This window comes from Amblyraja radiata, chromosome 1 (assembly GCF_010909765.2).
Source record: "Amblyraja radiata isolate CabotCenter1 chromosome 1, sAmbRad1.1.pri, whole genome shotgun sequence".
NCBI lineage: Eukaryota > Metazoa > Chordata > Chondrichthyes > Rajiformes > Rajidae > Amblyraja > Amblyraja radiata.
The window spans coordinates 152,148,857-152,170,790 of record NC_045956.1 but is presented as its reverse complement, the minus strand read 5'-3'; the positions used below and the strand labels follow the sequence as shown (position 1 = coordinate 152,170,790).

General features: G+C 41.2%; 1 protein-coding gene across 9 annotated transcripts in view; it reads left to right on the top strand.

The window, feature by feature from the left end:
- Positions 1-21,934, top strand: part of znf532 (zinc finger protein 532) — a 123,359-nt gene that overhangs the window by 32,739 nt on the left and 68,686 nt on the right. For 3 of the 9 annotated variants that reach the window (XM_033032859.1, XM_033032878.1, XM_033032870.1), the window contains exons 1-3: positions 6,086-6,824; positions 7,845-7,953; positions 8,289-8,844. The exons of 1 other annotated variant lie outside the window; for it this stretch is intronic. The gene's annotated coding sequence lies outside the window, so the exon portion shown is untranslated. Of the gene's footprint in view, positions 1-6,085; positions 6,825-7,844; positions 7,954-8,288; positions 8,845-21,934 lie in introns of those variants that run through there. 5 more of the 9 variants (XM_033032842.1, XM_033032814.1, XM_033032823.1 and 2 more) reach the window with 5 other exon arrangements.

Below are 21,934 nucleotides of genomic sequence, written 5' to 3'. Positions count from 1 at the left end.
GCCCATCCCCCATTTGGAACAACTGCTTTAACCACAAAGCAGTCGTCAACTTTTTTACTAACCTAAAAAGATCACAGGCAAATTCCCCTTTGAGTTTATTTTCTTTTGTAGCGTAGTTGAAGGAGAAATTATGATTGGTCTTTATGGAATTTTGAGGTTAATCTTGTTGACATTCTGAGATTTTAGGTATGTGTTCTGCCAGCTCAAAAGTACGTTAGGTGCATTCTTACATTAACCCTCTGAGAACTGCAGTAGTTCAGGACAAAACCCGCATTTTTTTTTTAAAAGAACAAACACTGTTCTTAAAGAACTCCAGTTTGTTTATTCATGATCAGAGATCATTTTAACGCTTGAGGAAATGTACAAACTGCAGGAATTGGGTGGAATCATACAAATTGTGTACCTTTATTTGCTCCTCAGCCTTTTGCTGTGCCTGCAGCAGGCTACACATAATCAGGACATCCTATTTAATGTCCGTTGACCTTCTGACCCTACATCCTTTTCTATCACCAAGGTTATATGTATCTGCCCCATTCTCTGGCCCTGCCTCAATCCATCGGTTGCTGAAGCACTCATTTTTGGCTTCACTAAAGTGGAAATTAAATGTTATATTCGCTCTAAGCCAACAACTGGTCTTGCATCCTTTATTTTTGATCGTATCTTTGTCTAAAACTTTCCACCTGTCCTCTCATTCACGTCCAACCTTACTTCTTTTCCCCCTTGTTCTACTGCTTGTCTACCAATTCAACAGTCTCATACTAAAATACCTTTGTCACTTCCTCCTTCTTTACAAAATACCAATCATCCTATTCCCCCAATTCTAGTTTTCTATTAGTTGCTGATTTCCTTTCGTTATATTTTCAGATGTCTTGTTACAAATCCTGAACTTAAGTTCCTAAGTCACTATTCCTCTCTTGAGGATATGGTATACTTTTTGTTTTGATCTAGAAACAGGAAAGTCTGAAAACACTTGGCAGGTCAGGCAGCATCAGCCGAAAGGGAAATATAGTTATCATTTAAGGTTTTCACTACTTAGCTTGAAATGCTAATTTTATTTTCCTTTCCACAGATGCTGCCTGACCCATAAGTGTTTCTTGGAAATTTGGTTTATTTCAGATCCTCAACCTTAGCTTATCATTGTTGTTTTCATCACATCCTTCAATATGTCTTGGTATAAAATTGTGTCTGCTAATTATCTTCCCCTTGGAGCACTTTACTATGTCAAAGGTTCTGCATAAACCCACATCCTTGCAATTCATTAAATTTCTTAATCTGAATAAATTTAGAAAATTCTGTACTTGCAGTGGACTATCCCCCATCTCTGGATTTTTTTGAGATAATATTCTTAAATTCATGATTACTTTCTCTCTTTATTCTGGTGTCTGCAGATCTGCTCACTTGATTCTGACTGCATGTACCAATAAATTCAAACTGTAGGCCCACTTGGAAGACTTGATTTGAGTAAAATATAAAGCTGGAAGGCAAGGTGGGGTGGGAGAAAATCTTGTGGATCCCTTCCACCCCTTTCTCGGCCTTGTGCCCCCTCCCCCCCCCCCACCTCCATCAGTCTGCAGAAGCATCCCAAACAGACATATTGCCTGCCCATTCTCTTCACAGATGCTGCTGGACCCACTGAACTCCTCTGACACACTGTTTTGCTTAAGGTTTCAACATCTGCAGTGTCTTACGTCCCCAGGCTTGATCCGAGTAGCTGATTATTTCTCTGTCACAGGAGGGAGTTATGGGATCTGCAGACTTTGAAGTGAGAGTTCAGTTTAAGTCCTCACATTCTTTAGGAGCCCTGTGCACAAGGGCTGCTTTTGCTTTTTGATTTTTTTAAAACTGCTGCTTTTTTGAGCAGTTAATTTGGAATTCATTTTGACCTTTTCTCTCATCTAATTTCTCTTGCACATGTAAAAGCAATTTTGTTGTACACCAGACTAAACTGGATTAAAGAATGTGAACACAACTGCACAATGCAATATCATTTGTCTAACTTTTATGTTTGTTGTGTTTGAGCAGATGGCTTCCAGTTTAGAGGCATAGGCATATGTAACTAATGCTGACATTTCAACACAGCACTGAAACAATACTGCACAGTTAGAGGAACCGTCCATTGGATGAGATATTAAACTGAAGCCTTTGTGTATGGCATAATTGCCTTCATGTAAAACTTTGGTGAGGGCACATTTGAAGGATAGTGTACAGTTCTGGTCACCGCAATGCAGGAAGAATTTTTAATGGTTCAAATGTACTTTATTGTCACGGGTATCTCTGTAGGGTGATATTCCTTTTTTGCATAGAGATACTATGCAAAGGCACAATCGTACTAAGTACAAGAATATCAGATTACACTGAGACAGTACGCAAATGTAGCCCCATCTCCATCCCCATTTTCTGTGATTCAAGTCGAAAGCTATTAACAATGCAGAATCTTAACTTTGACATAAAGGTGGCGAAAAATCGTAGCGCTATGGGGGATAATTTTCGGGCAAATTTAATTACAATGCAGACAAGTGGTCAAGATGAGAGTTTTAGTAATAGTATAGATAGAAGATAGTTGAGGATCCCACCTGCAAAGGCATAGCTCGTTATGGCTGAAATTTCTGAAGTTTAATTTAGTTTTAGTTTAGTTTAGAGATAGAGGGCGAAAACAGGCTCTTCGGCCCAGCGAGTCTGCTCCGACTAGTGATCACCCGTACACTAGTTCTATCCTACACACGAGGGACAATTCGCAGAAGCCAATTAACCTACAACCCCGCACATCTTTGGGATGTGGGTGGGAACTGGAGCACCTGGAGGAAACCCACGTGGTCACAGGGAGAAAGTGCAAACTCCATACAGTCAGCATCCGTGGTCAGGATCGAACCCGGGTCCCTGGCGCTGTAAAGCTGCAATACTACCGCTACGCCCCTGTGCCACCCTAACCCTTTGGTTTCAACGGTTTTTTTTAAGATAGGAAATGAGTCCTTTAACGTGCAGTGCACTTATTGTTAGTTTTCTCTACTTTGTGCCAAGGATCTCCTGTGTGTGAGATCCAGATTTGGCAGCATAATGGAGTTTCTGGTGCAGTCGGGACTGAAGATCTGCTTTCTCTACTTCAAATGGCAGCATGGTTACAGGGGACGTTTTGAAATTTGATGTATTAAAATCATGTTTTAGTGCATTGTAGAAGTATGATTTAAATGTTTTTTGTTTGAAGCATTTTTAAGATATGTAGGGCCTACATGAGAGATAGGAGCAGGTGCTTATTATTTTTGTTATTGCTCGACCTCTAAAAACTGGGGGATAATAATACAGACCATCGCCCAGCTCAAAAAGTGGGGGGATCTATCCCCCACCTACCCTCACACCCCCCCCTTCATGTCCATCGGCCCCGCCCCTACCATGGTGAGTTGCTGACCCTGTGTCAACAACTGCTATTTTAGTTTAGTTTTGTGTAGAGATACAACGAGGAAACAGGTCCTTCGGCACACTGTGACAGCACCGACCAGCGATCCCCAGCACATTAACACTACCCTACACACTCGGGCCAATTTTACATTTACACAAAGCCAATTAACCTACAAACCTGTACGTCTTTGGAGTGCGAAAGGAAACCGAAAATCTAGGAGAAAAACCATGCAGGTAACGGGAGAAGGTACAAACACTGTACAGACAAGCACCAGTAGTCAAGATCGAGCCTGTGTCTCTGGCGCTGTAAGGCAATAGCTCTATTGCTACACCGCCGTGCCACCCTCCTGAACTGGAGAAGCACTATTGAGGCAAACAAAGACTCTAATGTCTACCTGCCGATGGTTGGGTGAACAAATCAATACGTGCTATCAATAAATAGAAATCCAGAGATGGGATGAGAGTGACAGCCATCGAAAAATAGAAAATAGGTGCAGGAGTAGGCCATTTGGCCCTTCGAGCAGCACCACCATTCAATATGATCATTGCTGATCACCCCAAATCAGTACCCCGTTCCTGCCTTCTCCCCATATCATTGATTCCATTAGCCCTAAGAGCTATATCTAACTCTGAAACAGTATTTCACTTAGTGTCAGATCAAAGAGCTTGGCTTAAACTGAATGGACATTACCAGAAAATGCAGGAAGATGCAAAAGGGATGCAAAGGGTAACTTTGTCACGGAGCATGGTGAGGATCTGCCAGTGGAAGATGCAGAGGGAAATACAATTACAATGTTTCCAAGATCTTAGACAGATACATGGATATAAATAATTTGGAAGGATTTGTCCAAACACAGGTAATTGGAACTCAGATAGACCTCTTAGTTGGTGGAGCCATTAGTTTCAGTGATGGACTGAGCTGTGTCCACATCTCAGCTCAGTTTCTTGCGGTGTTCGGCTAGGCAGTTTCCAAAGTAGTTAGTCTTCTAAGGAAATGGAGGAGATGCTTGCTTTCTTGGCCATAGTGTAGATGAGGCATGTTGGTCAGCGTGAGCAAGTTGTTTCCACGCTGTATACTTTATGACTAACTCAGCAGGTCAGGCAGCACCCCTGGAGAAGATGGATAGGTGACTTTTTGGGTTGGGACCCTTCTTCAGGCTGATTGCAGGGGTGGGAGGAAAGAAAGCTAGAAGAGTGGAGGGGGGCAGGCAGGTCAAAGGTGAACACAGGCGAGGGGTGTTTTGATAGGCAGATGGTTGAACAAGGGGCAGAAATGAAAACACACCAGATGTGGATTGGAGAATTGTGAATTGTATAGCTCGAGGATGATGATGACAAATTATTTAGGAATGTAGGCGGAGAGAGCGAGAGGAGGGGAGAGATATGTGCAGGTCTGCCATGGCTCACGGGAGGGATGAGGGGATGGGGGTGGGGGATGATGGTGAAGGAAGATAGTGGAGGTGGGGTGGGGGAGGAGGCGATTTTGTCGTTAACTAAAATTGGAGAATTCAATATTCATGCTGTTGGGCTATAAGCTACTCAAGCGGAATATGGGATCCTCTGTCATCTGTGGGATTTAATATTTGCGGGCTGCAATTAGACGTTCACGGGCTTTTACTGATTCAGGGCTTCGTGATAGTGAATGTGACTTGGAGTCCTTGTACTTTTATTTTAACATATAAACCAAGTGACACATTTTCAATTAACTGAATACATTTGAACCAAGAGTGGTAACCTTTTCTTTCTGTCCTATCTTGCAAGATAAAAAGAAATACCAGAAGAGGGAAGGAAAGTATAAAATTAATACTTACTTAGCAAGTTTGATGTTGATATGATTATTGATGGTGTAATTAATTACTTAAAAAATACAAAATTAATTTGCTTACATTTTAAATTCGGTGTACTCTTTTGGGAGAGATAACTGTCTTCTATTTTATTTTTAGCATCAGGCAAAGCTTACATAAATGGAACCTGTCCACATTTCCTACAATTTTTAAAATAAATTCTCCATTTGTCAGCTATTTTAGAGCGCTGATTTGTGTACCAGGAGAATTAAAATAATTTGAATTTTGGATTTAAGAAAGGAATGTCAAAGTAGCACTCTGATCCGCTGACAGGAAATAGGCAGATGTGATTGTTGCTCGGCTAACTATGCTGGCAAAGTGTCTATACCTTGTGGTAGCGAGATATGTTACTGCTTTTAACTTTCAATGAACTGGATGGGAGAAAGTCTGACATTCAGGCTTATCCCCTTTGCAAGAAGGAAATATGCAATTATGACTGCAAATTGACGGTAAAATGCTGTCTACTGGACATCAAACAGTTAATTTGAAAGTGGCCCAAAACTGGGAAGCTGTCTGCAATGATAATACCCCACCCCCTTTCCACTTTGGTGTTTTACTCAAACTGGTAGTAAAACTTTTTAAAATCCTAATGAGGCATTTTAGGCTTCCAATGTGCAGACAAATATCATTTTTCTGCACTAGAATTCTGCTGCCTTCTAATTGACACACATGAAGTTGTAGTAGGTTTCTTCAGAAATTAGTATAACTAGGAATTTTCTATTTAAAAAAAAGCGAATGTCCCCCTGGTTGCTAACAATTAAGAATCTGAGCTGCAGAAATTAAGGACAGGGCCCTGTTGAGTGAGGAGGCAAAAGGTTTTGGAAGGACTGAACAATTGGCAGAATGTACATTTGCTTCTAAAATGGCTGCTTGCTAAAGGGTGTGGTTAAAAACAGAAAAGCGGCTGGTGTTTTGCAAACGGCATTCCCTGTGCTGTGGCATGTCCGACCCAATAAAATCATAATGACTCTTCCTGGCTAAAAGTAGTGAAGGCGTTTGATTTACTGATTTAAATGTGAACAGTTGTTTCAGCAGTTATTCGGGAGAAATAAACAATTTGTGGCACCTTTTAATTTTCTTTGCCTGTTCGAATCTAGACTGCATTATCAGTGAATATTTTTTTTAATGTGTAGGAAGCATTAAGTTAGCAGTTGCCCCTGTGATATTTATTTCCGTCAGGACTCCAGGCAGCCATTTCATACTGTAATGTCACAAATCTTTATTGCAATTGGCTTTCCCAGAGATCACAGCAACTTGCGAGGAGAAAAAAACCTGGCTTTTTTTAGATACGATTCAGAAGGTGCAGCCTTTTTGAAAGAAGAGTTTAAAGTGCTGTTTTTGGGTGTAAAACCCTGAAATAATGTGGCACCAGCGAAGGGAAAGACTGGCCAGTATGTGCTGCAGTACAGGTTTCCATAGCTGTACGTGGGGTGGCTGGAACCGGCTGGAACTGGTTTGAAGCTGATCAGCTCATGAACAATGCAGCCACTGAGCTACATTGCTTCCTCCTTCATGGCAGCAATACAAGAAGCTTGCAGAAAGGTACCATCCAAAACAGCATGATTGCACCCTAGACACACTATTCTGGTATGTGGATAGTATGCTAAATACTTTATAAATGGGTATGCTTGTTAATATCTTTAACAAAATAATTGTTTCACTGTATCGAGGAAAGAGATTCAAGTCTGAAGGAAGGTTTGTGTGCTCCCTTTACAAAAAAAATGGTGGATTCATTGGGGTAATCTGTTACTTACTGCGAGCTGCAGTGTATCTAGATCAGAAGTGTATATTTAAATCTGGAACCATCTTCTTTGTTGCTGTGCTGATTAGGGTACTGCAAAGTGGGCTTTTAGTACATTACATGGGGCAGAAAAGACACGCCTTGCTGGATTGCTAGCAGAAAAAATGGAGGGATATTTTGGTGCTGCTTTTTCAGTTAAAGAGCATGTACTTCCTCACAGAAATGGTGAGAAATATCTTTATATTTGGGTCAAAAAATGCCACAGTTTTGTAATATAACACAGGAGACTACAAGAACGGTATCCTACATTAAGCAAGTCACCATGCCAGGAGAATTATGGTCATAAATAAATCTAACTAGTTGAATTTGACAATATATTGCATAAAATAATATATAAAACAAAACTGGGATTGTCGTTAAACAAATTGCTGTCTACTATTTTTTAAAAAGGGTGTAAAAGTGTATCTGTTTCAGTAACTTAAATATCAGCACAAAGCCTTCTGGGGCTACTGATTGACACCTCCCTTTTAAAAGCCTTCCAGACGCTGGTCTCTCTAAAGCTTTAGGAGGGAGGAAATGTTCTTTGTTTTCTCCTAATTCTCCAGAGGGATTTCTCGACCATGGCCACCAGCTTTCTCGAAACAGCAATCTGAGTTCAAAATATTATACGGAACACACAAATATATTATTGGTAGCAGGTAAATTTGAGCATTTTGTGCTAACAAACTTGAGAGGCTGGAGCCTCTTGCCCAGTGTGTAGTATTCGATTCCTTACTCGGTTACTATATTTAAGTTGGTGTTTTTGGTGCCGGTAATTGTGAGCGCAAAAACATTTTGGTATTCTCTTTAAAATTGGAAAACTATAGCTGCCACGATTTTGGATGGACTTTTCATCTCCTTTTGATGGATACTAGAGCACAGAAAATGCCGACAGTTCTTGGTTACAGCTCAGTGGCAGCAGAGGCCTAGTTCAGGGTAAGTAACTGATGGTTTAACAGACTTATTTTATTACCGTGCATATTCTCTCTGGTCTCACAGCCTCCTTTCTTTATTTTATGGGCTTGGAAGCATGTCAGATAGTAGGATCTTTGGCCTACTGCTCTCAACACACATATCAAAAGTCCAATGGGCACAGTCCAGCAGCCCAATTCTCACTACTGACATTTTAATGATTGTGAACTTGTTTGGTTAGTACTCAGATAGAAATGATAATATATTATTATATTAGAAAAATAAGTTGGCCATGATTTAATATGTCAGTGCTGCATAGTTCCTTACAGGATGAACTCTACTTTGTGCTTGCTTCACAGACAAAGGAAATATTGTCATCCAAGACGCCCACTCCTGGGCCTACTCTTGAGTTACAGCATGACATTGACAAGGACTGGATGCTGCCTGACCTATTTTCCATAAAGGAAACACAGTTGCTACATGGTGCACTGAACAGTGGAATTAAGATTTCTTAAGATTGATACCTGGCTTCTGCAGTCTGACAATCTTAGCTGGTGTGCTGCTGGGATGATGATACTGACGGGATAGAAAACAACTGAGCAGCAGCACTGTATTCACCCATACATACTTCTCCAGCATACTGTTTTCTTTGCACCCAGATATTCAAATGCTCTTGGGAGTGGCCTTCAAAGCTCAATCCTTCATCCAGAATGCTGCTGGCTATTTATCAAACTGCACCAATTCATGACATCTCCATTACTTGCAATTGTATTGACTCCTAACCCCAACGTGTTTGTCTTCCAACGTTCACCTTTACGTTCAGAGTCCTCAGTGGGTTTGACACCCTGTTCTGTGTTGTGTGTCATGGGCCCCACCCGAGAAGGAATCGAGGCCAGGGTTATAATTTGAAACCAGGTAGGTTTGACATTGCAACACTTTGTGTCTGCTTAGATTTTGGTATTGAATCTTTGGAGTGGAATGCAAACTTTCTGCCTCTGAGAGTAGAGTGATACCGCCGACTGTTACCTATCCATGTCCAGAGATGCTGCCTGACCTGCTAAGTTACTCCAGCACTTTAACTCTCAGATCTTTGGCCTCTCCTAATACAATCAGCTTTATCATTTTGTTTTTAGTTGTATTTAACTAACTCAGAATCTTTGGCCTCTCCTAATACAATCAGCTTTATCATTTTGTTTTCAGTTGCATTCAACTCTGAATGGCGATATGTTTTTACCATGTTGTGTTAGATTTGCTTTTATTCTGACTTCCTTTTATGCTTTTTTTCCCATCCTTACGTGATTTCTCCTCTGCAAAGCTCTGCAACTATTTGAATCGTGCAACAATAAATGATAGAAGTGGAGTTAGTGGGTACAGGAGAGAGTGAAATAGTTGCAGCAGTCTAATTAAATTAGTGAGAGATGAGTTGGATAGCTAGGATCTCTTGAGCTAAAAAATAGTTTTTCAGAGTCATCGTCAGACAGCATGGAAACAGGCACTTCAGCCCAGCTTGTCCCTACTGCCCAAGATGCCACCCTAGTCCCATTTGGTTACATTTGACCCAAATACCAATAAACCTTCTTATCCATGTACCTGTCCAAATGTGTTTTTATTATCTTTTTCACACAGAGGGTGGTACGTATATGGAATGAGCTGCTAGAGGAAATGGTTGAGGCAGGTACAAAAAAGTTGCCCTTCCGGTTCCTATTGAATCTTTCTCCTCTCACTTTGTACCTGGTTCTTGATTCCCAACATCGTGAAAAATACATCAGTGTGAAAAAGGATCTCGACCTGAAATGTTGCTCTATAGATGCTGCCTCACCCGCTGAGCTTCTCCAGCATTTTTGTCTACCTTCATGAAAAAGACTGATCATTGAGAAGGGTCCCGACCCAAAAGGTCACATATCCATGTTCTCAAGAGATGCTGCCTGACCCGTTGAGGTACTCCAGCACTTTCTGTCTTTTTTGATCATCAACTCTATCTATGCCTCTCATGATTTATACACCTCTATACGATAACCCCTTGGTCTACTTAGCTCTTAGGATTGAAATCTTTGCCTACCCAATCTCTTCCTCTAACTCCTTCGAGTTCTGTCAGCATCCTTGCGAATCGTTTCTGAACTCTTTCCAGCTTAATGGCATCCTTCCTATTGCAGGGTGGAAGGATCTCGACTCGAAACGTCACTCATTCCTTCTCTCCAGCATTTTGTGTCTATTTACAGTACTCCAAATGTGGCCTCGAACAACATTTTGTACAACTGTAACATAACATTGCAACTTCTATTCACAATGCCCTGAATGATGAATGACAAAATGCTAGTCCTTATTCACCACCATGTCTACATCTGATCACTCGTAGGGAATTTTGGGCTTGTACTCCTAGGTTTTACATCCTGTCAATATGCCATCCAATTAGGGCGACTATTTTTGTGCCAGCCACAGAAGTAGATCCACAAGTTTGTATTACAATCGCTCCATGCCCTTAAATCTTTATTCCTACAGATCTATACACTGTAAATGGCGCGACTGTAATCATGTATTGTCTTTATGCTGACTGGATAGCATGCAACAAAAGCTTTTCACTGTAGCTCAGTACAAGTGACAATAAAGTAAACTGTACTGAACTGAAAGGTCCCTTTGTTCCATGACGCTCCTCTTCACTGTGAAGGTCCTGCCCTGGTTTGACTTACCAAAGTGCAAATCTCGCACTTATCAGCATTGAATTAATTTGCCATTCCTTGGTCCAATTACTAGCTGAACAACGTCTTGCTGTAATTCTTGATTACCTTCTTCACCGTCTATGATACCACCAATTTTAATGTCACCTGCAAACATGCTAACCATGCCTTGCACCTTAATTAATATCGATGACAAACAATAAGTAAGGTTTTAAAAAGTGGCAGGCCATGACGGTCTGCAAAAAAGTCTGGATACATGTCTCAGCCCCACCAAAGTCTACCATCACTTTGCCTGCACAAATACTACATGACCTGCTGTATTCCTCCCGCCTTTTGCAAGAGAAAGTCGTACTATCTAGCCTTGATAAAGCTGACAAAATTCTGACTGGGCCAGGTAGATTGGTTGTGGGACATTCCCCTGGCTTTGGTGTCTAGTGCATGATTTGGGCATGATTTGAGGTTACAGGGCAGGAGGTTTAGGATTGAATTGAGTTGAAATGTCTGCACTCGGAGGTGGTGAGCCTGTGGAATTAGCTACCGCAGACGGCTGCAGAAGTCAAGGCTGAATATATTTCAGAGGGATAGATACATTTCTCGTTGCATGGAGGCATTGAGAGATATGGGGGCAAGAAGAATAATTTGTTATTGAATTAAAAACAGCCCTGACTAGATTGAATGCAAATATGGTTTGAAGGGTTGTATGACCTACTCGTGCTCCTATTTTCTGTGGTTCCGTATACTCCACAGATTTCTTTGTTCCACCATTGTGAGTTGTACATTCAGTTTCTATGCTCCTAGATCTGGAAATTCAACAATTCCTGTCTATCTATTCTTCTCCCTTTTAATAAAACATCCTAAAAATATATATATCACTTTGGTCATGTCCTAATATTGCTGCTTGTCACTCAGTGTCTTTATTCTTGCTTATGGTTTTGTGAAGTACTTCAGGACTTTCCAGTGTATTTAAATTATTTTTCTCCAGCTTTAATGGCTATCTATGGCCCTGGAATGCCTGACCAGCAAGGGCATTTCAGATTTTATTGCTGTGGCTTTAGGTTTGCTTTGAGGCCTTTTTAGTTTAGGACCAGAGGTGTCATAGAACATAGAGCATAGAACAGTACAGCATAGGAACTGGCCCTTCGCCCCACAATGTCTGTGCCAAACATGATGCCAAGACCAATGCATATCTGCCTGCACATAATCTGTTCCCATCATACCCTTGTGTCTCTTAAATGCCAATCTCCTATCAGCCTCCAGCACCATTGTGGCAGTGTATTCCAGGCACTCGCCACCTATCTCCTTTAAACTTTGCCACTCTCACCTTAAAGCTATGCCCTCTAATATTTGATAAAACTTTCCAGAGGATAAAAAAAAAACCCTCATGGGGTTTTAACTGGACTCTGCTAAATTTCATTGTCGTTATTATTGAGACTAGCATTTTATTTCCAGGTTTATTTTAACACTTGATTCTAGCTGTCCTGGTAATTCTAGACTATGTCTCCAGATGAACAGTCCAGCCCTCAGGATGCTGGTTATATAATTTAAACTATACTACCTTACAACCAAAGGACTGCCATTTGACTGTGGCCATCCATTATTTACCACTCAATTTGATTTCTTCAGCAAACAATGTAGTGCCGAGTGTTTAGGAACTTTTGTTTTGTCTGTGAATTTATGCAGGCGGAAGTATGCTAAACACTGAATGGGACGTGGTTTGAGGTCAGGTAAGAGATGATACAAATAAAGTTTGAGTTGGCCACTAACTAATTAGATGTAAGTGTCTTTATCTTCTGTATGAACTGCATGCCAAGGCAAACACATTAACTTGATTAGGCCAATTCACTGGATGTTTTCGAGTGAGATTTAGCTCTTAGGACTAAGGGAATCAAGGGATATGCGGAAAAAGCCGGAACGGGGTGGATGATCAGCCATGATCATATTGAATGGCGGTGCTGGCTTGAAGGGCCGATTGGCCTACTCCTTCACCTATTTTCTATATTTCTATGATTGAATTTGTTAATTTGTCCTTTTGTAATCATGCTGAAATGTGTTCTTGTACATCAGCGAGACCAAACGCAGACTGGGCCATCGTTTCGCGGAACACCTTCGCTCAGCCCACCTGAACCTACCTGATACCCGGTTGCTGGACACTTTAATTCTCCGTCTCATTCCTATAGGGTGATTTCACGAAAGGTCACTGGAGCGTAAATCCCCACTCACGTGACCGAAAATTTTAACTGGGGGACAAGCGTCACTTCCGGTACATGTTAGTGGATGGGAAAACACGCACTTTCACACCCGTTAAAAACATCGGAAACGGCCAGTGTTTGAGCTGCAATTAAGTGAGCCAGTCGGCGTGACCGTGAGGAACAGCTACCTAAATTTACAGTTAAAAAAAAAGATGGAAACTAAGGTAAATACAAGAGGGAGCTGAAGGTGTAAAAACGGCGGAAGTTGATTGCCGACATTTTTTCGTGGAGATTTAAAGATCCAAAATATCGGGAATTATCGCGTTTGCTCGCTGCATTTCATAAAAAGTGGCATTATTGACTTTTTATCTTTATTCATTTGTTAGATGAAAAGTATTAAAAGTTAGAAACCCGTCAGTAAAATTGCAAAATCGCCCATGGTTCTCGGGTGGGTTTTAACATGCAAAATGAACACGCTTCTGAAGCTCCATTTACCATTTAAATAATCGTAAACTCTCAATGCGTTTGGAAATCAATTTTACTGAGATGCAAGCTTACGATTATTTAAATGGTAAATGGAGCTTCAGAAGCGTTTTCATTTTGCATGTTAAAACCCACCCGAGAACCATGGGCGATTTTGCAATTTTACTGACGTGTTTCTAACTTTTAATACTTTTCATCTAACAAATGAATAAAGATAAAAAGTCAATAATGCCACTTTTGATGAAATGCAGCGAGCAAACGCGATAATTCCCGATATTTTGGATCTTTAAATCTCCACGAAAAAATGTCGGCAATCAACTTCCGCCGTTTTTACACCTTCAGCTCCCTCTTGTATTTACCTTAGTTTCCATCTTTTTTTTTTACTGTAAATTTAGGTAGCTGTTCCTCACGGTCACGCCGACTGGCTCACTTAATTGCAGCTCAAAAACTGGCCGTTTTCGATGTTTTTAACGGGTGTGAAAGTGCGTGTTTTCCCATCCACTAACATGTACCGGAAGTGACGCTTGTCCCCCAGTTAAAATTTTCGGTCACGTGAGTGGGGATTTACGCTCCAGTGACCTTTCGTGAAATCACCCTATACAGACCTTTCTGTCTTAGGTCACCTCCATTGTCAGAGTGAGGCTAAATGCAAATTGGAGGAACAGCATCTCATATTTCACTTGGGCAGCTTACAGCCCAGTGGTATGACTTTTGATTCCTCTCACTTCAGGTAGCCCCGGCATTCCTTATCACTCTATCCCTCCCCCACCCAAGTCGCACTAGCTTCTCATTTTCACCCTACAAACAGATAACAATGGCCTGTTTCCTTTATCATCATTACTTTTTTGCATATCTTTCATTCATTGTTCTTTATCTCTCCACACCACCATCTATATATCTCGTTTCCCTTATCCTTAACCAGTCTGAAGAAGGGTCTCGATCTGAAACGTCACCCATTCCTTTTCTCCAGAGATGCTGCCTGTCCCGCTGAGTTACTCCAGCTTTTTGTGTCTATCTTCGGTTTAAACCAGCATCTGCAGTTCCTTCTTACACATATGTTCTATGTTTTCCCTTTTGAGGTTTCTTGTTTTGATGCCATCATTTGGGTAAGTAAATATATTATGGTACAAATGGGAATGCCAGAAAGAAAAAGAATGCTGTAAAAGTGAGATGTCGATTTAAAAAATAATCTGACTAAGTCTACGATATTCTTGAAGCTGACAAAAATATGTATTTTTTAGGATATCATAAACTGTCCTAAAAGATTTAATAATGTAAGTTGACCAAATTGAGCAAAGGAAGACATCTGAATGTTTAGTGAAGATGATGGAATTTCAGGAGTTTGTTGAAGAAGGAGGTGACAGGATGGTGACTAAGGAAGGAATCCCAGAATTAAGGGTCTTGACGGTCGAAAGCACAGTGTACCGAGTTACAGTGAAAAGCCTTATGTTGTGCGCTATCCAGTCAAAGACTGTATGATTACAATCAAGCTGTCCACAGTTTATAGATAAAGGATAGTGGGTACATTTAGTGCAACATAAAGTCCGATTAAAGATGGTTCAAAGGTCTCCAATGAGGCGGATTGGATGTCAGGACCGCACTCTAACCGGTGGTAGGATGGTTCAGTTGCTTGATAACAGCCGGGAAGAAACTGTCCCTGAATCGGGAGGCATGCGTTTTCAAACTTCTGTACCTCTTGCCTGATGGGAGGGGGAAGAAGAGGGAGTGACCGGGGTGAAACTAGTCCATGATTATGATGGTGGCCTTGCTGAGGCAACATGTCCGGGAACATTACCATCTGGTTGGGGAATTGCTCTGCCAAGGACAAGAAGGCTCTGCAGAGAGTAGTGCGTTCGGCCGAACGCACTATGGGAACTTCACTTGCCCCCCTGCAGGAACTATACATCAGGAGGTGCAACTCCAGAGCCAACAATATCATGAGAGACCCCTTCCACCCCTGCAACGGACTGTTCCAGCTGCTACGGTCAGGCAAACGCCTCAGTTGCCATGCGGTGAGAACAGAGAGGTTGAGAAGGAGTTTCTTCCCAGAGGCCATTCGGACTGTAAACGCCTATCTCACCAGGGACTAACTCTACTGAACATTTTTCCTTCCATTATTTATTATGTAAAGGTATATGTGTGTTATGATTGTGTTTATAGTTTGTTTGGTTGTTTGTCTTTTTGCACAAAAGTCCGCGAGCATTGCCACTTTCATTTCACTGCACATCTCGTATGTGTATGTGACAAATAAACTTGACTTGACTTGACTTGGATGAAGTCAACATTCGGCCCATTCGCCCATTCGGCCCATCTAGTCTACTCCAGTGAGAAATTGAAAAAAATAAATTTATTAACACAAATTCCAGACCAGATAATTAGTGGCAAGTATTCTCAATGGCCGGTCAAATAAGCCAATGTTTTGTTGCATAAAATTGTACAATTTCAAAAGATACAGGACGTGAAGCCAATCATAAAATGTAAAAAAGTCTGAATTTATATCTAATGACTTAATTAAAATGAATCGATTTAATTAATTAATCGAAGATTTGTATGTCACAACACAGCGGCATGTCACATTTGTGTAGAGCCTAAGAAAGTACAGACGTTGAGAAAGTAGCCTTATTATAACATAGACAATGCACCAATAAATTTGCAATACAATGATCAGTTAAAAACCCTTTTATGACATTGTTTGAGGGTTCCCACTGAGATTCTTTAATGTCCTACCTCAATAAAGCACGTCCACCAAGTAATACTTCCTTTCTACTGATCTATAGCTTCAAAGAAAATCTCTAGGAGTCAAAACCTGCAACCTAGGTTGACAGAGGCTAAAATGTTAACACAGAAGCCTCAGTCTCAGTGTAAACAGTCTCCTCTTCCTAGTAAGGTGGAGCCTCCAAAGACTTCTCCATCCCAAACAATGACTTGAGCAAACACCTGTGTGAAACACAAAGCTGAAGCTTTTGGAACTTTTCTTTGTGGATTGTGTGTTTGCTAAGGAGGTCTGGAAAATAATGCATTGATCTTGTTGAAGTCTGCCTGAGCAGCTGTGTAACAGAGGGCTCTTGTGATCTATGGACTGTTCCCAGAGAGACACAATGAGACAAACATCAACAGCTGCTGGAGGATCATTAACTTGATGAAAACCTACTTTGGTCTAGCCAAAACCTCTTGGTTTTCCAGATCAGTGCAACGACCTCCAGTAATCATATGCAAAATAGTGCAATTGCACAGCAATTACATATAAATTGCATTTGCTCAGAGCATTCAGAAGAGTTTCAAAGAACAATTACATTTCTAAGTAAGTGAAATGCATTTTAAGTATTGCACCTGGCAAGAGATCATTTTATATAAAAACAGTACATTTTTTGGGGGTAGTTTGCTCCATAATGCATACCGTTGCACATTTCCTATTGATTAAATGCTGTCATTGCCTCTACTGATAACATGCAGCAAGGAATTGAATTGACATGCTGTATTGTGCAACCACCATTTCCAATTGAGTTTATATTTTTGCCATTCTGTCAAATGGGAGAATTTCATAGTTTATCTTGTTAGGAACCACGTGTATATGTGTAATTGATACAGCTCAATTTCCATTTGGCATTAAATATTTCTCTTCCACAACTCATCTTCATTTGGGAAGTTTCATTTGACATAAAAAGAAACGTATTTATTGTCAGGCACCTTTTTAAAAAGTGCCAGTGTTGAAAGGTGCCATTATACACCAAACAGCATGCTTAATTTATAATTTAATTAATAGACAGATCAGTAAATTCCTATCATCTACGCATTCACAAGATTCATAATACGACCCAGTTTGAAAGGTTTTGTGTTTTTTCTCGGGTTTTTTTAATACATATTTGTTATCTCTGACCCCTCCCACCCTGGCCACAAACTCTTTGAATCACTTCCCTCTGGAAGGCGACTCCGGACTGTCAAAGCTGTCACAGCCAGACATAAAAACAGTTTTTATCCACGAGTAGTTGCTCTACTTAACAGCCAAAAATCTGTAGCTTCCCTTTGATCTGGTATTTTGTTGGTTCGCATGCTTGGTCAATGGTGTTTTATCATTAATGTTTTATTATTATTAATGTTAGTGTTTTCTGAGTCATTCGTAACTGTCACTGTATGTCATATTGCTACTTGTGGACGGAGCACTAAGGCAAATTCCTTGTATGTGACTACTTGGCCAATAAACTTAAACTTACTTACTTACTTAAAAGAACGAGAGTTCTGTTTGTGATATCAAAGAGCAATGTTCACTGCATCACAAAATTGGTTTATGGATGTTGGCTTCTATTTATCGAAATGTCAACGCTTCTCCGTGCTGAGACCAAGACACGAAGTCCTTCAGTTGTTTTATGTTGTTGCATTGTCGCCAGGGGTTCTAACCTGAGTCGCAACAACAGCGGTGTGATCCGATCCGTGTGGTGAGTGAAGAAGGGCTTGTTGGTGCACTTTGCGAGTTGGGCGTGGGGTCAGAAGTCGGGGCTCTGAATGACAAGGGAGACGGTGCGAGCCGGGGATGGGTTGGCAGGTCCTTCCGCTATATTCGACATCTGTTATAAGGGAGTCGTTAACATGAGGGTTCACTGTATTGGCTTTGCAAAACAGTTAGGAGAGAAGATTGAAAGCACAGTTGATTCTTTCATGACAGAGTGACACGATCGGAAAGAGTACTTGCCACTCACAATGGCATTTGTGGCCGCTCAGGGAATTTCAACTGAGCTTTCATAATTCTGTCCTGATTAAAGGGGTGGGATATCAGTCACAGCAAAATTGGTGTTCAAACTGTATATCCTTGTCATAGATTCATTTTGAGAAGATTGCTTACTTCAACCTGAGCAATAGAATTTAAGATGAACAAAATACACTGGCATTGGGAGTAACTGCCACATCCTATGTGTTGTGACCAGTGAACTGAGCAACTTGGTCTTTATTCTTCATGACAAACAGGCATTTTCTTGGAGATCCTCTTTAGTAGAATCTCCAAACTCAAATACATCAAGAGTCAGACGTATGTCAGACCAGATAACAAACAATTGATTTTTTCCCCCCTGAAAGATATCAGTGAATCAAATGTTTTTTTTACAGCCATCTAGCAGGTAAATTAGTTTGGTTTAAAGATACAACATGGAATCAGGCCCTTCAGCACACTGAGTCCATGCCGACCATTGATCACACTAGTTCTACATTATCCCACTTTCCCACTCCCTATACACTAGGGGCAATTTACAAAGGGCCAATTAACCTATAAACCTGCATGTCTTTGGGATGTGGAAGGAAACCGGAGCACCCGGAGTGAGCCCGCATAGTCACAGGGAGAAGGTGCAAACTCTACAGACAGTACCCAAGGTCAGCATTGAACAGCTCTACCAGCTGGTTAATGTCACCGCCACACTGTTGTACCTTATACAATGCCAACATTGTCAATATGGGCCTTCACAAGATATTTTCATAATGACTGGCACAAGATTTCTTTGCAAAAATATTGTATGGAATTGATGGTTACTATACGTTGTTTGAAAATTAGGAGCCAGTTGTAATAAATGGGGCATTATCTTGAGAGTAGCATGTGATGGTTGTTTTCAAGTATCTGTACTAATGGCCACAAAATGTTTGGCCGAACAAAACAGTACAGGGTTTGTGGATGGAGCTGTTGCAGAGTGGGGTTAAAGAAGGTCACAGAGAGGGGGCAAGGAAAGTTCAAGATAGGACTTGAGCACAACTTTCAATTGAAAATATGGGATAACTAACGGCTATTTCAAGGCCGATAGGTGAGTGGAACTTGATGTAAAGTAAGACTGTGATCGGTAACCTAATTTTAGGAATAGTATGTTCAAAAGGGAACTGCAGATGCTGGAATATCGAAGGTACACAAAATTGCTGGAGGAACTCAGCGGGTGCAGCAGCATCTATGGAGCGAAGGAAATAGGCGACGTTTCGGGCCGAAACCCTTCTTCAGACTGATGGGGGGTGGGGAAAGAAAGAAGGAAAAAGGGCCCTTTTTCCTTCTTTCTTTCCCCACCCCCCATCAGTCTGAAGAAGGGTTTCGGCCCGAAACGTCGCCTATTTCCTTCGCTCCATAGATGCTGCTGCACCCGCTGAGTTCCTCCAGCAATTTTGTGTACCTTTAGGAATAGTATGATGTGATTTTAAAACGTCTGAAATTTCTGACTTTGCTGGATGGCACACAATGAACACAACATGGCACACAATGAACTACTTACTATATTCCACAAAGCTGCCTTCACATGCAATATAGCAGTTGAAGAAATGTTTTAAAATGTAAGTAAAATCATCCCATATTGATCCCCACCAGGAAATCCCCATTATTTTTTTGTTTTAAATCCCTTCATGAAAGGTTGCAACTTACTACCCAAAATCCTTTCAGAAATCTGTCTGAAAATTCTGAGCATGATGAAGGGTCCTGACCCGAATCATCACCCATCCTTTTGTTTCTCAAAGTTTTCTCAAATTCTAGTCTTTTGAATATTGGATTTTAAACATTCTGCCGTTTTTGTGACTTTAATGTTACAAATTCTGGAATTCTCTTCTTAATTTCTGTAGATTGCTCTTTATCTTTTAGACACTCTTTAAAACCTATGTCTCTGACCAAGCTTTGATAGATGCCTTAATATAACTTTGTGTAGGAAGGAACTGCAGATACTGGTTTAAACCGAAGATAGACACTGCACGACCCGCTGAGTTACTCTAACTTTTTGTGTTTAATATATAAATAACCTTGATCAGCTCAGTCAGATTTTGTTTTGATGATGATAATGTGGAATACCTTGGGATGTTTTTGCTTAACTAAAGGTGCTATATAAATAATGATTATTGATGAGGTTGGCAACAGACGTTTAATCTCTGTGGAAGAATGAAAAGAGCAATTCATCTTGTATCCTGTGTACTTTTGTACATAACTTGGATTTGCCTTAATCTGGCTCAGTTAAACCCCTGTCTCACGGTGCGAGTCGACCCACGAGTGACCCCGAGTTTAAAACAAATTAAACTGGTGGTAATCACGTACAATTAACGTAGCGGGAACGTCGGAACTCGTGGACACAACTTAGCGACTCGTAGCGCTAACGGCAGGTACCCGGGAAACTTGTTAACTCTTGAAAAACTTTCAACATGATGAAAGATTTCCATGAGTCAGATTTACTCTTGACGTTAAAATTTGAAACATTTAAACTCGTTGTAAGAACGTAGTAGCCCATGAGTTTACCGTAGTGACTCGTGAGTAACTCATGGGTTTGGCCTGAGTGCCAGAAGTGAAATATTGAAGATTAGTCAGATCTTAATGGAAAACTTTCAGTGAAGGAGCAAGAAGCACTCCCCGGGGATCTGAGAAACAGTGGCAAAAATAATGAACCATGCAGTGTGGGGAAAGCCGCATTGCAACAGTTAGTTAGTTCCCTTCAGAACTTTAACTTTTCACATTGAAACGGTGCCATGATTCCTTGTTAGATTAATGCACTTTTTATGGAGAAGCAGATACATGGGACAGGTGTCCCGTCTCAGGATTTATATCCTACAAATTTTATGCGTTTATACAGGGGATTTTCTGAGGCATCACTTTCCACCCAGTCTGTCCGCGTTAAGGAGGCTTTCAGTTGTGAGCCCAGACTGTAGCCACTTGTGAAGTACACTTGATGCCCTGATGGTGAACCATTTCCTTTCAAGTGACAAGGTGCCTCCTAGCTTTTCAAGGTGTGTAGGATATCTGTTGGTTCACACATCACCCAGCCTGCAGTCCTAGCCCACCACAGTTCCAGGGAGGCCCAGTGAAGCCGGCTGGTTGGTCTGTCTTGTGTTCGCAAGCCCATTGCACGCAGCACCTGAAATTACTGCCGGGGCCCACTCCACTTGGTTTCCTCAGTAACCAGTAAATTACTATTAAACCTTGACATGCTTTACATAGTGACATATTCTAACATCCAGGCAAATTGTGAAGATTGCGTAATGAAACAAATAATTGAACAACCACAGGTACAAGCCCCATTGATCAAACAGTGCTTTGGCAGTGAAATACAAGAAGGGTTGGTAAACAATAATTTTCAAAGTGATTTCTTCCAAAAGAAGCCATCAAGAAATAATGCGAGGGAAAGAAGGGGTGGGAGGATGGGGTGGGGGGAGAAGGGGAAGGGTGCATGGCTGGAGCTGGTGGCACCAGTAACCGTGTGGAAAATTGCCTCATTGTTTTTCTGGCTTCAGCAGCGTGGATGCGGTATGGATCCTGCAGTTGATTTGCCTGGGAACGGTGGTGCAGAAGGTTGCACATGGTTCTCTCACAGCTCCAGCGATCTAAAGGTTTGATCCTGACCTCCGGTGGTGTCCGTGTCAGGGTTACACCTTTTCCTTGTGACCAAGCGGGATTCCCCCGGCCGCTCTGGTTTCCTCCCACATCCCCAAAGAACGTAGGTTAATCTGCCGCTGTAAATTAACCTGAGTGTGTCGGTGAGTAATGGAATCTGGGACAGTTGACGAGCATGTGAGAGAGAATAAATTACAGGGAAATGAATGGGGAATGTGATTGATGGGATTGCTGTCAGAGCTGGCATCGCCTTGATGTGCCAAATGGCCTCCTTCCATGTTGAAAGAATGATAAGCCAGAAAGTCAGCTCTCTGCCGTTGATTTACGGGATATTC